This window comes from Schistocerca gregaria, chromosome 5 (genome assembly GCF_023897955.1).
Source record: "Schistocerca gregaria isolate iqSchGreg1 chromosome 5, iqSchGreg1.2, whole genome shotgun sequence".
NCBI lineage: Eukaryota > Metazoa > Arthropoda > Insecta > Orthoptera > Acrididae > Schistocerca > Schistocerca gregaria.
This window is the reverse complement of record NC_064924.1, coordinates 596,456,924-596,470,438: the sequence shown is the minus strand read 5'-3', so window position 1 is coordinate 596,470,438 and position 13,515 is coordinate 596,456,924.

Genomic DNA, 13,515 nt, shown 5'->3' with positions numbered 1-13,515 from the left:
ATCCTAGGAACCCACCGGGCTCACCGACAAACTGTTCTGCGATTGACAGCAGCATCTCCATAAACCTTTTTCAACCTCTTGTGGATATTTCCCACTGTCTTGTTTTCACAGCACAGTATTTCTATGACAGCACGTTTGCTTCTGACGGACATCAGGTGTAGCAGCCATCTTGAAGACATGCTATGACGGCGTCACTCACGGGAACAGGTTGAACGAAGTTTGAACACAATCGGGAAGGACGCATCTAAACACTGTAAAACTTTCACACATGCAGAATGCAAACTGTATTTTTACAAAAATAGTTTGCATTTCTTTTTGAGTGATCCAGGTACACAATATTTTCTTGAAATATCGTGTATTTAATTTTCAACGGTGCCTGACATTAGGTCTAATTTAATTTATTCGGGTTTGATCTCCTAAGCTCAAGTCCACCGTAAATTGAATTGTGCTGTTCGTAATATGTACGTAATATGTAGAAAATCTCAGACTGGGAACCTAGTTTATGAAGACATATTTGCGAAACTCCTGTTGCCATGATAGATTTATTGTGCTACCAAGATTATAGAATTCAATTTCTTAATCTACATTCCTCAGTTACATCCAGAGAGGAGACAAAGGTCATGGGATAGCTATGTGCACGTATACAGATGGCAGTAGTATTGCTTACACATGGCTTAAAGAGACAGGTGTTTGACGGAGCTGTCATCCGTACCCAGGTGATAATTATGCGATCATTTCCTACGTTATTGTGGCCGCATAACGGGAATTAACAGAATTTAACGTGGAATGGTAATTGGAGCTAGTCAGAAGCATGGGACATTCCTTTTCGGAAATCATTTAGGAATTCACTATTCCTAGATCTGTCGTGTCAAGAGTGTGCCAGAATGCGGAGTTTCGAGGCTCACATCTCACCAAGGACAAGGCGTTTGGAGAAGACGATTTTAACTTAAGGGGCAGAGAGCAGCGGTGTTTGCCGAGTCACTACTAAGAGCCAAGTAACACTGTGAAATATCTGCAGAAATCGATGTGAGACATTGCATGGGAGCTTAATTAAACTGAATGCTAATAATTTTAATTTTAGTCGCTGTTTGTGCGGTTACGCAGTCTCGTAACCGGTTGGCCCTGAATAATATTAGTACGCAACCTGACTGCAGAGAATAACAACAAGGAATGAAAGGAAATTTCCGTTAATACAATTAATTAATTAAGTCCCCAGCAACTATAAAAGCTACGAAACAATAAAGTATAAGTGTAACTGTTCTGTATGTGGAAGTGTGATTCAACATACACATCTGGCACGGTTCTTCCTCAATACGATAAGATTGTTTAAACGCCATTTGCAATGAAATAATTTTAAAAAACTTAGAAATACTATAATTGCACATGGAAACCAGAATTACACTCTAATACATGAACACAAGCCAGATGCTTTGTTGACTGAACCTGTGAGCAAGAGGCATTGTTAGTTAGGAAGTTTGAAATAAATAAAAATAGCAAATTCGTTACCTTCATATACATTGACGAAAAATACACTCTGATCATTGCAACATACCCAATCGAATAACATATGGTGTCTTACCCAACAGAACAACTACTACTCTATCAACGTCTCAACAAGCACAGATCACGCCTACCTCAGAACTACTACTGCCCTCAGCAGCTTCTCAGCGGCAACTGCCAGTGGAGGCGCCTGAATAATACTCTTTGGCGCAATCTCTGGCGCTGTGACTCAGTGTAGCCATCTTTCAACATACCACGAAAGTATTAGTTAGGATAGTGCGTGGAAATTTGACGTTAAAGGGCTATCGAGGCAGAAGATCGACGCTAATACCTTTGCTAATAGCATGACGTCGCTTGTAGCCCCTCTCCTGGACTCATGAGCATATCGGTTGGAAGGGCTCCAATTTCAGTCGGTAAGAGCTAATGATAGTGTTCGAGTATGCCAGAGACCTCGCTAAACCATGGACACAAGATGCCAAGAAGGCACTGCGCAAGCTGTTGGTAGCTTTTAATGGTGAGGTCTATGTTTACAAGGAACTGGATCCTCTGGTCTACCTGAACTACTTGGACACCTCATGCAGCCAATCATTGACTTCACGTTCCCAAAGAACGATGCAACTTTTGTGAATCACAATTGGCAAAGTCACTTGGAACAGTTGTTATTAATTGATATTAAGAAATACTGGAGAGTTAGAGCGGATGATTAGGCCACCCAGATCGTCCAATATAGATCTAATCGAACATTGATGGGACATAATCGAAAAGTCAGTTCGTGCACAAGTATGATGGTGGTGGTGGTGGTTAGTGTTTAACGACCCGTCGACAAGGAGGTCATTAGAGACGGAGAGCAAGCTCGGGTTAGGGAAGGATTGGGAAGGAAATCGGCCGTGCCCTTTCAAAGGAACCATCCCAGCATTAGCCTGAAACGATTTAGGGAAATCACGGAAAACCTAAATCAGGATGGCCAGAGATGGGATTGAACCGTCGTCCTCCCGAATGCGAGTCCAGTGTGCTAACCACTGCGCCACCTCGCTCGGTTGGACAAGTATGGACGGCTATAGAGGCAGAATGCGCAATATTTCTGCGGTGGACTTCTAACGACCAACGACGTCGAGGCACTACACCAGAGAAAAAAGAGATTCGACACGATAAGTGGAGGGAACCCACGGCTTCTGTCACATCAAATACGCTGAAGAGCTAAAGAAATTGGTGCACCTGCCCAATATCGTACAGGGCCCCAGCGAGCACGCAGAAGTGCAGCAACACGACGTGGCATTGACTCAGATAATGTCTGAAGTAGTGCTGGAGGAAACTGACACCATGGTTCCCGTCGGCCTGTCCATAAATCCTTAACAGTACGATATGGTGGCGATCTCTTCTGAACAGCACGAATGGAAGGCATCCCAGATAAGCTCAGTAATGTTGATGACTGTGGAGTTATGCGGACAGCAGAACTTTTTAACTCAGAAGATTGTTCCTGGACCAATCTGCAGAAATTCTGGTCGTTTGGAGGTCGCATTGTCCTGCTGGAATTGCCCATGTCATGGGGAATGCACAGTGTACACGAACGGATGCAGGTGATCAGACAGGATACGTACATACGTGTCACCTGTCAGAGTCATATCTAGACATATCTGGGGTCCCATATCTTTACACCTGCACACGCCCCACACCATTACAGAGCCTTCACCAGCTTCAAAAGTCCTGTACTGATATGCAGGGTCCATGGATTCATGAGGTTATCACCATATTCCTACACGTCCATTCACTTGATACAATTTGAAATAAGACTCAGGAGATTCTTATAATCAGAAAACATGTTTCCAGTCATCAACAGTCTAATGTCTATGTTCATGGGCCCTGACGAGGCATAAAGTTTTCCGTCATGCAGGCATCAACGTATAAGTTGGCAGAATAAACGAAGGTCAATTTCGCACCTTACATAAGAGTTTTACACATCGTAACGGGAAAGTGATTATGACACCCAATTTACTTCGGTGGTAATGAGCAGATTTGCCTATAAGTATGTAATGGAAAAGGAATGACACTCAATCAATGGTATTAACACAACACTTCTGTACAATGCATGTCAATGAGCAGAAAGTGAAACAAGTAGTGAGAGGAAACGTTTTGTGTGGACACGTGCGCAGGTAGAAACAAGAGGCCGCACCACGGGAGGCACCATGAAAGGTCTTAGGGAGTGTCCCGCACAGGGAGTCAGCGACCTGACAGGTGAGGCACACTGGAGAGTAACTAATGGGCCATGAGATGTAGGATAGATAGAAGCTTTAGACAACTGCATTTCTCTATTCCAAATGGATAAGAACAAAACCAGTGACACAGTTCATCACATGAACAGTGAATGGTACACATAGTACAGCATCAGCATCTAGGAAAAAACACTAAAGCCACATGTACAAAGGTCCCATGGAAGTGAGTGAAGCACTCCATCATAATGCAGTCGAACTGAGGAACCCAAAAACAGGAAATCAGTGGGTTTGCTTCATGTGGGTCATTTGACATTGTATAAAGGGTAAATAAAAGGAAAAAAAAGAGTATCTTCTCACGAGAAGTTAGTTGTATTAGATGTCCATAAATCAAAGAGTATGAAAGATAACAAATGCACACAAGTAAAATTTTTAACCTGTACGTATCTCAGTTAATAAAACAAATTTCATAGGTGGATTAAAAGATATGATGTAGAAAAGACAGGAAACTAACAATTAAAGTAACTCCTCTGCAAGCGAAATATGTTCTACAGAAATAGAAGAAATCAATGAAAAAGATAGAGATAAGCATGTGGATAGTTCGACGACATAGTAGTAGATTCTCTCTTATATACGTATTGTAAAGGAGAAGGAAGTTGATTTTTGTGGACGAAAGGGAGGAAAGAAGTGGGAAGGAAATAAGGAATTATGTAAGAAGGAGATAATCATTTGTAATTTGTTCCGCCGAGGACAGTGAACAAATAAGTGAGGAGAAATTTTGGGGGAATATGTGAAGCATACATGATTTGTGGACGGTACCACAAAGCGAAAGTGCAATAAAGATACAAAGGAAATAAATATAAAAACTCGTTAAGAGGTAATAATTAGGAAAGAGGAATGAATTATTAAGCTAAGCATGAAACATGTTATTTCGTGGAAGGAGGTAAACAGTAGGAAGTAACATAAACCCAGAAACGATTTCAGTAAGGAAGAACATGATGGTGAAGTGAAGGAAAATAAAAAATTACCATCGACAAAAAAGAGAAAGGATTAGTACAACTAAGAAAAAAAATGTTATGCTTTAAAACAATGCAGTAGAACAAGAGAGAACATTTTTGAAAATGAAAGGAAAAGAGGAGAGATGTATTTTATATTTTGAAGTTCTGTTACAGCTAATGCCTAAAAAAAGGGATTGCAGAGAAAAAGGCATGGAAGTTACAGTCAAGGTGAGAAGTTCTCAAAAATTATACGAATTGCCTGTAGTTAGAATAATAAAATGAGGTGGTGGAAGGAATTCACTAACTTACTAACTGTTATCACCATCAATCTCACTCTTACTATCCATCGTGATGAAGATGAGGGAATCATGGCCTATATATTAAGAAAATCAAGTAGAACGGGGAGAAAAGGTGAATAAATAAAGACAGTGATAAGAAAAGCATTTTTATAGAGTGAATGATAACATTTGTAAAGTTAAGTAGAAATTTTAATCTTTTTGAAGTTGTAGCATAATTTAGGGGAGTAAGGGTTATAATTGTTGTTCCATTATATTATTATAACCCCTACTCCCTTAAACAACTGGGAAACCTGTTAATATTTGAAAGAAGAGTAATGAGGAGGATATGGGGACCAGTTTTAGACAACGGAGACTGGAGGATGAGCAATAACGAGGAAATCTACCTTCTGATGAGGCAACTAACCTTCCTACAGAAGATAAAGAGCAAAGGAATACAATGAAGCCCTTATTCTAGACGGAACACAGTCGTAGATGGCACTAGAGGGGAAACCTAACATCCCATTCCACGGAGAATACAGCGCTGGATGGACGACCTGGCGAAGGACCTAGCAGCCCTGGGAATTTAAGAGAGCTGGAGGAACTGGACACAAAACAGGAAGGAATGGAGGCAGTTTATGGAAGAAGCGCTTTGTCTATAGCGCCCTTAATTGCTGGATATCTATCATATCTATCTACAGGTTATAGTTAAATAGATAATTATATCATTTGAAATAGAGAATAAGTAACAATTCGCAAATCAGGGACAAACATTATATTCGATATGAAGTCAGCAGACAAGGTGCAGCATCATTGCGGCCAGATCGACGTCAGGACTGACGAAAGCGGTTAGGATTGAGAGGAAGGGACACTGAGTGTGAGTGCCTGGCGCGTCACCTTATGAGATGACGAAAGTAGAGACCTTGGTGGAAGCAACGGTCCAAGACGATAACACCTCTAGGAAAAAGTTGGAAGAGCTACAACGCAACCGGGATACAATCACGCTGTACCCTGGCATGAGCTTTATTCATACGAAAGCCACATACAAGCGTCATAACAATGGTTTGGCGAAAGTGTTAGATACTTGTCACTTCAATCGCGATCTCCTTAAAGCAGCATATGGAGAGATTATGGATGTCCACCGAACCGGAACGGAGGCGGACATATTACAGCAAGGAAGAACGGGTATTGAAATTCACCATAGAAAGAAGAGACGCATTTCTGTAACTCAATGTTCAGAATAACTGAAACTGTTATCAGACCATACGGAATTCAATAACTGTGGAAACAACCCCTGAACACTTATGGGACGAAGTAAGAAAATGATAGACAGCTTTCCAATCTCTCTGGATGAGCAACCGAATACAATAAAAGAATACACAACAATTTCGAAGAAGACGCCATCAGAACGAATTAAATGATAACGAGGTTAAACAGGTCTTCAATGCCGATTCCCGGTCCAGAGAAGAATGAAGATACAAGTAAGAAGACAGCAACATGCACCAAGAAAAGAAGATGCAACGCAGAAGATTTAGAAAAAGAAGAACCAGGACCTGAAGAGATCAAGAAACCTTTTCAAATCCCTTCCCATACAGGAACATAATTGAATTTAACTGTTCTGGCACTACAGATATCGGATATTCCTTATGGCAAATTGCAACACCTTCAGATATCATACCGAGAGATGGGAGATGACTACACATATGAAAACCTAAAGAAGAATAGACCATTGATGAACCGAAATAAAGATTCGTCAAATGAAGAAGAAAAATTTTATGCTGCCAAAAACAGATCTGCAATACAACGTCACTATTGGCACATACGATATGGAGCAAAGGCAACCACGCATTGGCGACACTCTCAGACCTTCATCAAACTTTTTCTCTGCCGACCGTCATTTCATGCTTAGTGGAGACTCGCCGAGGCCACATGCTGACTGCCATTCCATGCTCAGTGGAGACACAGCGAGGCACCTGGCCGATCGTCATTCCATGTTTGACAGAGGCACGTTGAAACACGTGAAAAACAAAGTAACGATTTCAATGAACCATGTTAAAGATGTAGGAGAAAGAACTGTCTGTGACAACAAACTGAAAAAAGATAATCTTTACGATTGTTTTTAAAAATATTTCAATTTGAAGACTTTTATGTGTTAGCAACAGATCCTTATTGACGACACGTTTAAAATTTTTATCTTGACACAACGATAACATTTCCTTGTGTTTCATATTTTTCAACATGTGTAAATTAAGAAAATTTAAAGTTAACAGTTCTTAGGAGGTTAACATTCTAATATGTGATAGGTTTGTCAAAATATAGGATACATAAATAGGAATGGTTTTAGGTTTCCCATGATGTCAGTTTAAATTTTGTAGAGTAATTAATAGGATTAGCCATTAAATATGCTTGTAAAATCAAATTTGGAAATTTTTGTGAGGTTATAACGCACAGATTTAAGATATTTGGGAATTTAAACATGATTATGAATAGGATTATTCCTCTGAGGTCATGAGAATTATTCAGTTCAGTTTAAAATAGACCATAAAGCTTTATTATAAGAAATGTAACTTTCTTAGATTATAACTGATATGAAAACTGGAGATATTGAAAAATGATGATAAATGAAGGCTTCCTCAACTTCAGTACATATCCATTAACATTTAACATGAATTAGGTAATCAAAAAACAGATCAGTCTCAAAGTTAAAATATTTTGGGATAATACAAATTTATAGATAAGCCAAAATTGTTTGAATTTAAATTGAAATTAAAATTTAGGCAACTATATTGAAAGAAAAGGACCTTAGATTAGTTAAATAGCATTGTATAAAAATCAGAACATTAGAAAGAATGCTAAATTTTGAAACAGAAAACAATATCACTTAAGAGCTCAAATCTGTAAATATTAAATCAAGTACAATATAAAACACAACAGTATAGAGAAGAGATCAAACCACTGTTTAAGGCATACCAAAAATTAAAATAGAAAGTTAGTCAATAAATACGTCAGTAGTTACAGTCAGTAGTGGCAAACAATTGTGCACTTACTTCAGTCAGTTTCTCAACCATTGATTGACCCAGCACAACATTAAACACGGAAGCAGGAGAATATGTAACGTGGCAGAATAAATGGTCAATTTCGCACCTTACATAAGTGTTTTATACATTGTAATGGGAAGGTGAAATTGGCACCTAACTTACTTCGGCACTAATGAGCAGAGTTGCCTATCGGGATGTAACGCAAAATGGATGATACTCAATCGATGGTATTAATACACCACTCCCATACAATACATATCAATGAGCATAAGGTGAAACAACCAGCGAGAAGAAACGTTTTGTGTGGAAATGGGTGCGGGCAGAAGCACCACTAAAAGTTCTTCTGGGGCGGCCTGCGGCGTGAGTCAGCGACCGGACAGATGATGCATACTGGAGGGCAAGTAACGGACCACCAGAAGTAGGGCAAGAAGCTTTAGAAAACCGTGTTTCGGAATTTCAAATGAATAACCGATGATGCAGTTGATCACGTGAACCGTGAATGGTACACTTGTGATGTACACACGTAACTTTTAGGCGTCTGGAGTGGGCACAAAACTTCTGATTGGCGGAAACGAACTGGGAAGGATCAAAGTGCCGAGATTTCGTTGCATTTCAATGATAGGGTCCTTGCGATTGGCAGAGAGAGATTGTCACAAAATAAGGGGAATGCTCCTATTGGTCGAAAAAAGCCGTGATGTGGTGAACGAAAGAACCCAGTTGGGGAGACAGTTCGGTTATAAGAAAAGATAGAATGGGGCGCATAACGCTCTGCACGATACAGAGGAGAAATATGCATGAACACAGCGTTCCCTACGGCTGATATTCGGCTAGATAGTATCTGTAGTGTCATTCAGCTCCAACTGTGGAGAATCGAACCGGCCAGTTAGTTAATTGTCTCTATGAGGACTGAGAGGGCATTTTAATATGCACACTGCTCCAGCCATGCACTTGCATATCGCCATATTCCAAGACTAGGGATGAGTACATGTTTTCTCACATAACGGAAACGATAGCAAGAGTTTGTGCTGGAAAAAATTATTAATGGCTTAATTAGCTTTTACAGGAATTTCAGAGGATGAGAAGAGCCATGGAGACGACGGCTCTTGGCAGCTAAGGCAAATACAACGAACAGAGGCTCAAACTTGTTGGTTCACCAGCTTCGTCCACTATAGCCTCGAGCGACCTTGAGTAATCATTTGCTCAGCTTGTCACAAAAGTAACGATCCTCTGTAGACTTGATTGTCATATTAAACAGTACCTAACTATCAACCGAAATCGATGATTTATCATAATACTATCCAACGTCATGACGTAGTCGTAAGAATAATTTTGTAAAGAAACTTCTAGTTAAAATTTACCATTACTGAGTTTAGGATTATTTCACTTTCCGGAGGACGAGATGTATTCGTTTGACAGCTCTTATAACATTATCATATTGTAAACTTGTAAGTAGGCTGTTTATTTTTTTATGTTGCTAACGCCACGTAGAGCTCTGTACGAAGTTCACTGTTAGTGCTGTGTGCAGTCTGTGCCTGGTTGGCATTGTTGCAATACTCGCTATTGTAGTGTTGGTCAGATGGATGTGAACAGCTCGCAGCGTTGCGCAGTTGGAGGTGAGCCGCCAGCAGTGGTGGATGTGGGGAGAGAGATGGCAGAGTTTTGAGAGTGGATGATCTGGACATGTGTCCATCAGAGACAGTAAATTTGTAAGACTGGAGGTCATTAACTGATATATATATATATATATATATATATATATATATATATATATATATATATATATAACTTGAATTTCATGGTCGAGCGGGTGCTCGTAAGTCACACATCACGCCCGTAAATGCCTCACCTGGTGTAAGGTGCATAAACAATGGACGACTGAACAGTGGAAAAACGTTGTGTGGAGTGACTAATCACGGTACACAATTTGGCGATACGATGGAATGGAATGGCGAATGACCGGTGAAGTTCATATATACACTCCTGGAAATGGAGAAAAGAACACATTTACACCGGTGTGTCAGACCCACCATACTTGCTCCGGACACTGCGAGAGGGCTGTACAAGCAATGATCACACGCACGGCACAGCGGACACACCAGGAATCGCGGTGTTGGCCGTCGAATGGAGCTAGCTGCGCAGCATTTGTGCACCGCCGCCGTCAGTGTCAGCCAGTTTGCCGTGGCATACGGAGCTCCATCGCAGTCTTTAACATTGGTAGCATGCCGCGACAGTGTGGACGTGAACCGTATGTGCAGTTGACGGACTTTGAGCGAGGGCGTATAGTGGTCATGCGGGAGGCCGGGTGGACGTACCGCCGAATTGCTCAACACGTGGGGCGTGAGGTCTCCACAGTACATCGATGTTGTCGCCAGTGGTCGGCGGAAGGTGCACGTGCCTGTCGACCTGGGACCGGACCGCAGCGACGCACGGATGCACGCCAAGACCGTAGGATCCTATGCAGTGCCGTAGGGGACCGCACCGCCACTTCCCAGCAAATTAGGGACACTGTTGCTCCTGGGGTATCGGCGAGGACCATTCGCAACCGTCTCCATGAAGCTGGGCTACGGTCCTGCACACCGTTAGGCCGTCTTCCGCTCACGCCCCAACATCGTGAAGCCTGCCTAGAGTGGTGTCGCGACAGGCGTGAATGGAGGGACGAATGGAGACGTGTTGTCTTCAGCGACGAGAGACGCTTCTGCCTTGGTGCCAATGATGGTCGTATGCGTGTTTGGCGCCGTGCAGGTGAGCGCCACAATCAGGACTGCATACGACCGAGGCACACAGGGCCAACACCCGGCATCATGGTGTGGGGAGCGATCTCCTACACTGGCCGTACACCTCTGGTGATCGTCGAGGGGACACTGGATAGTGCACGGTACATCCAAACCGTCATCGAACCCATCGTTCTACCATTCCTAGACCAGCAAGGGAACTTGCTGTTCGAACAGGATAATGCACGTCCGCATGTATCCCGTGCCACCCAACGTGCTCTAGAAGGTGTAAGTCAACTACCCTGGCCAGCAAGATCTCCGGATCTGTCCCCCATTGAGCATGTTTGGGACTGGATGAAGCGTCGTCTCACGCGGTCTGCACGTCCAGCACGAACGCTGGTCCAACTGAGGCGCCGGGTGGAAATGGCATGGCAAGCCGTTCCACAGGACTACATCCAGCATGTCTACGATCGTCTCCATGGGAGAATAGCAGCCTGCATTGCTGCGAAAGGTGGATATACACTGTACTAGTGCCGACATTGTGCATGCTCTGGTGCCTGTGTCTATGTGCCTGTGGTTCTGTCAGTGTGATCATGTGATGTATCTGACATCTGACCCCAGGAATGTGTCAAAATAGTTTCCCCTTCCTGCTACAATGAATTCACGGTGTTCTTATTTCAATTTCCAGGAGTATATATATATATATATATATATATATATATATATATATATATATATATATATATATATATATATATATAACTTTTGAACGCTATTAAGGTAAATACATTTTTTGTTCACTATCAAAATCTTTCATTTGGTAAGTATGCCTTTCAGTAGTTAGTGCCTTCAGTAGTTAGAATCTTTTATTTAGCTGGCAGTATTGGCGCTCGCTGTATTGCAGTAGTTCGAGTAACGAAGATTTTTCATGAAAGGTATATGTTATTGTTAGTCGGAGCCATTCTTTCGTAGTGATTATTGAAAGTCAGATTGCGTTGTACTAAAAATGTGAGTCAGTTTAGTGTTTATCAGAATAAATAAAGAGCGAAATATCTGAGTACGTTCATTTTTGCTCAGCTGTTTGAAAATCAAATAACGTAAGGGGTTTATCATCACAGTAATTCATAAATTTTTCAAAGAGGACGTTTCAAACAGTGTAAATGTTTGTTTTTCTGTGATACGATCGCAGTATTAAACCAAAAATGTTTACAACTAACACAGTTGTTGTTCCGACCTCGAAACCTTACAAACCGTACACGAGTGTGCCTTCAGCTCTGAAAACCCATATCGACGAAGTTTCGTTGAGTGGTTTATACGATGACACTTATTGATGGCCCAGCAATGATATTTGCAGCAATGTGGGGAAGTGTTGTACTTGTGTCACGTTGAACGATTCTCTTCAGACGTTGCTGGTCCCGTTCTTGCAGGATCTTTTTCCGACCGCAGCGATGTCCGAAAACTGATGTTTTACCCGGCTTCCTGATATACGAGGTACACTCATGAAATTGTTGTACGGGAAAGTCCCCACTTCATCTCTACGCCATAGATGCTGTGTCCCATCGTTCGTGTGCCAACTGTAACACCATGATCAAACTCATTTCAATCTCGATAACCTGCCATTGTAGCAGCAGTAACCGATTTAACAACTGCTCCAGGCAGTTGTTCTCTAATATACGCGTTGCTGGCCTCAGCGCCCTGTTCTGCCTGTTCACATATCTCAGTATCTGATTACGCATGCCTATATCAGATTCTTTGGAACTTCAGTGTATTATGGGTGACAATGCGCCAAGTCACTGGGCCACAGTTGTTCGCGACTGGTGAAATTATGGACAGTCGATCGCCCATATGAATCCCATCGAACATTTATGGAACATCATCGAGAGGTCAGGCAGTAGACAAAATACTGCACCAGCAACACTTTCGCATGTATGGGCTGCTATAGAAGCAGCATGGCTTAATATTTCTGCGGAGGACTTTCGTCGACAAGACGTTGAGTTGCTGCCATACGCCAGGCGAAAAGAGGTCCGTCACAATACACTATGAGATCAAAATAATCCCGACCTCCCAATGCACGTACTTTTCTCATATTACGTGCACTGTGCTGGCACCTACTGCCAAGTACTGCATATCAGCGACCTCAGTAGCTGCATCGTGAGAGAGCAAAATGTGGCGCTCCGCAGAAATCACGGACAACGAACGTGCTCAGGTGACTGGATGTCACTTGTGTGATACATCTGTACTCGAGGTTTCCACACTCCTAAACATCCCTAGGTTCCATGTTTCTGATGTGATAGTGAAGTGGAAACGTGAACAGCACAAAAGGGTACAGCCCGACTTCGTGTGTTGACTGACAGAACCGCCGAATGTTGCACAGGTCCGTAATGTGTAATAAGTAGACATCTATCCAAACCATCACACAGGAATTCCAAACTGCATTAGTGTCCACTGCAAGTACTGAGACAGTTGGACGGGAGGTGATAAAACTTGAATTTCATGGTCGAGCGGGTGCTCGTAAGTCACACATCACGCCCGTAAATGCCTCACTTGGTGTAAGGAGCATAATCAATGGACGACTGAATAGTGGAAAAACGTTGTGTGGAGTGACTAATCACGGTACACAATTTGGCGATACGATGGAAGGGTATGGCGAATGCCCGGTGAAGTTCATCTGCCAAACCGTGTAATGCCAACAGTAAAAATAGGAGTCGGTGGTGTTAGTGTGGTTGTGTTTTTCATGGACTGGTGTTGCACTACTTGTTACTTTTCGTGGCACTATGACAGCTCAG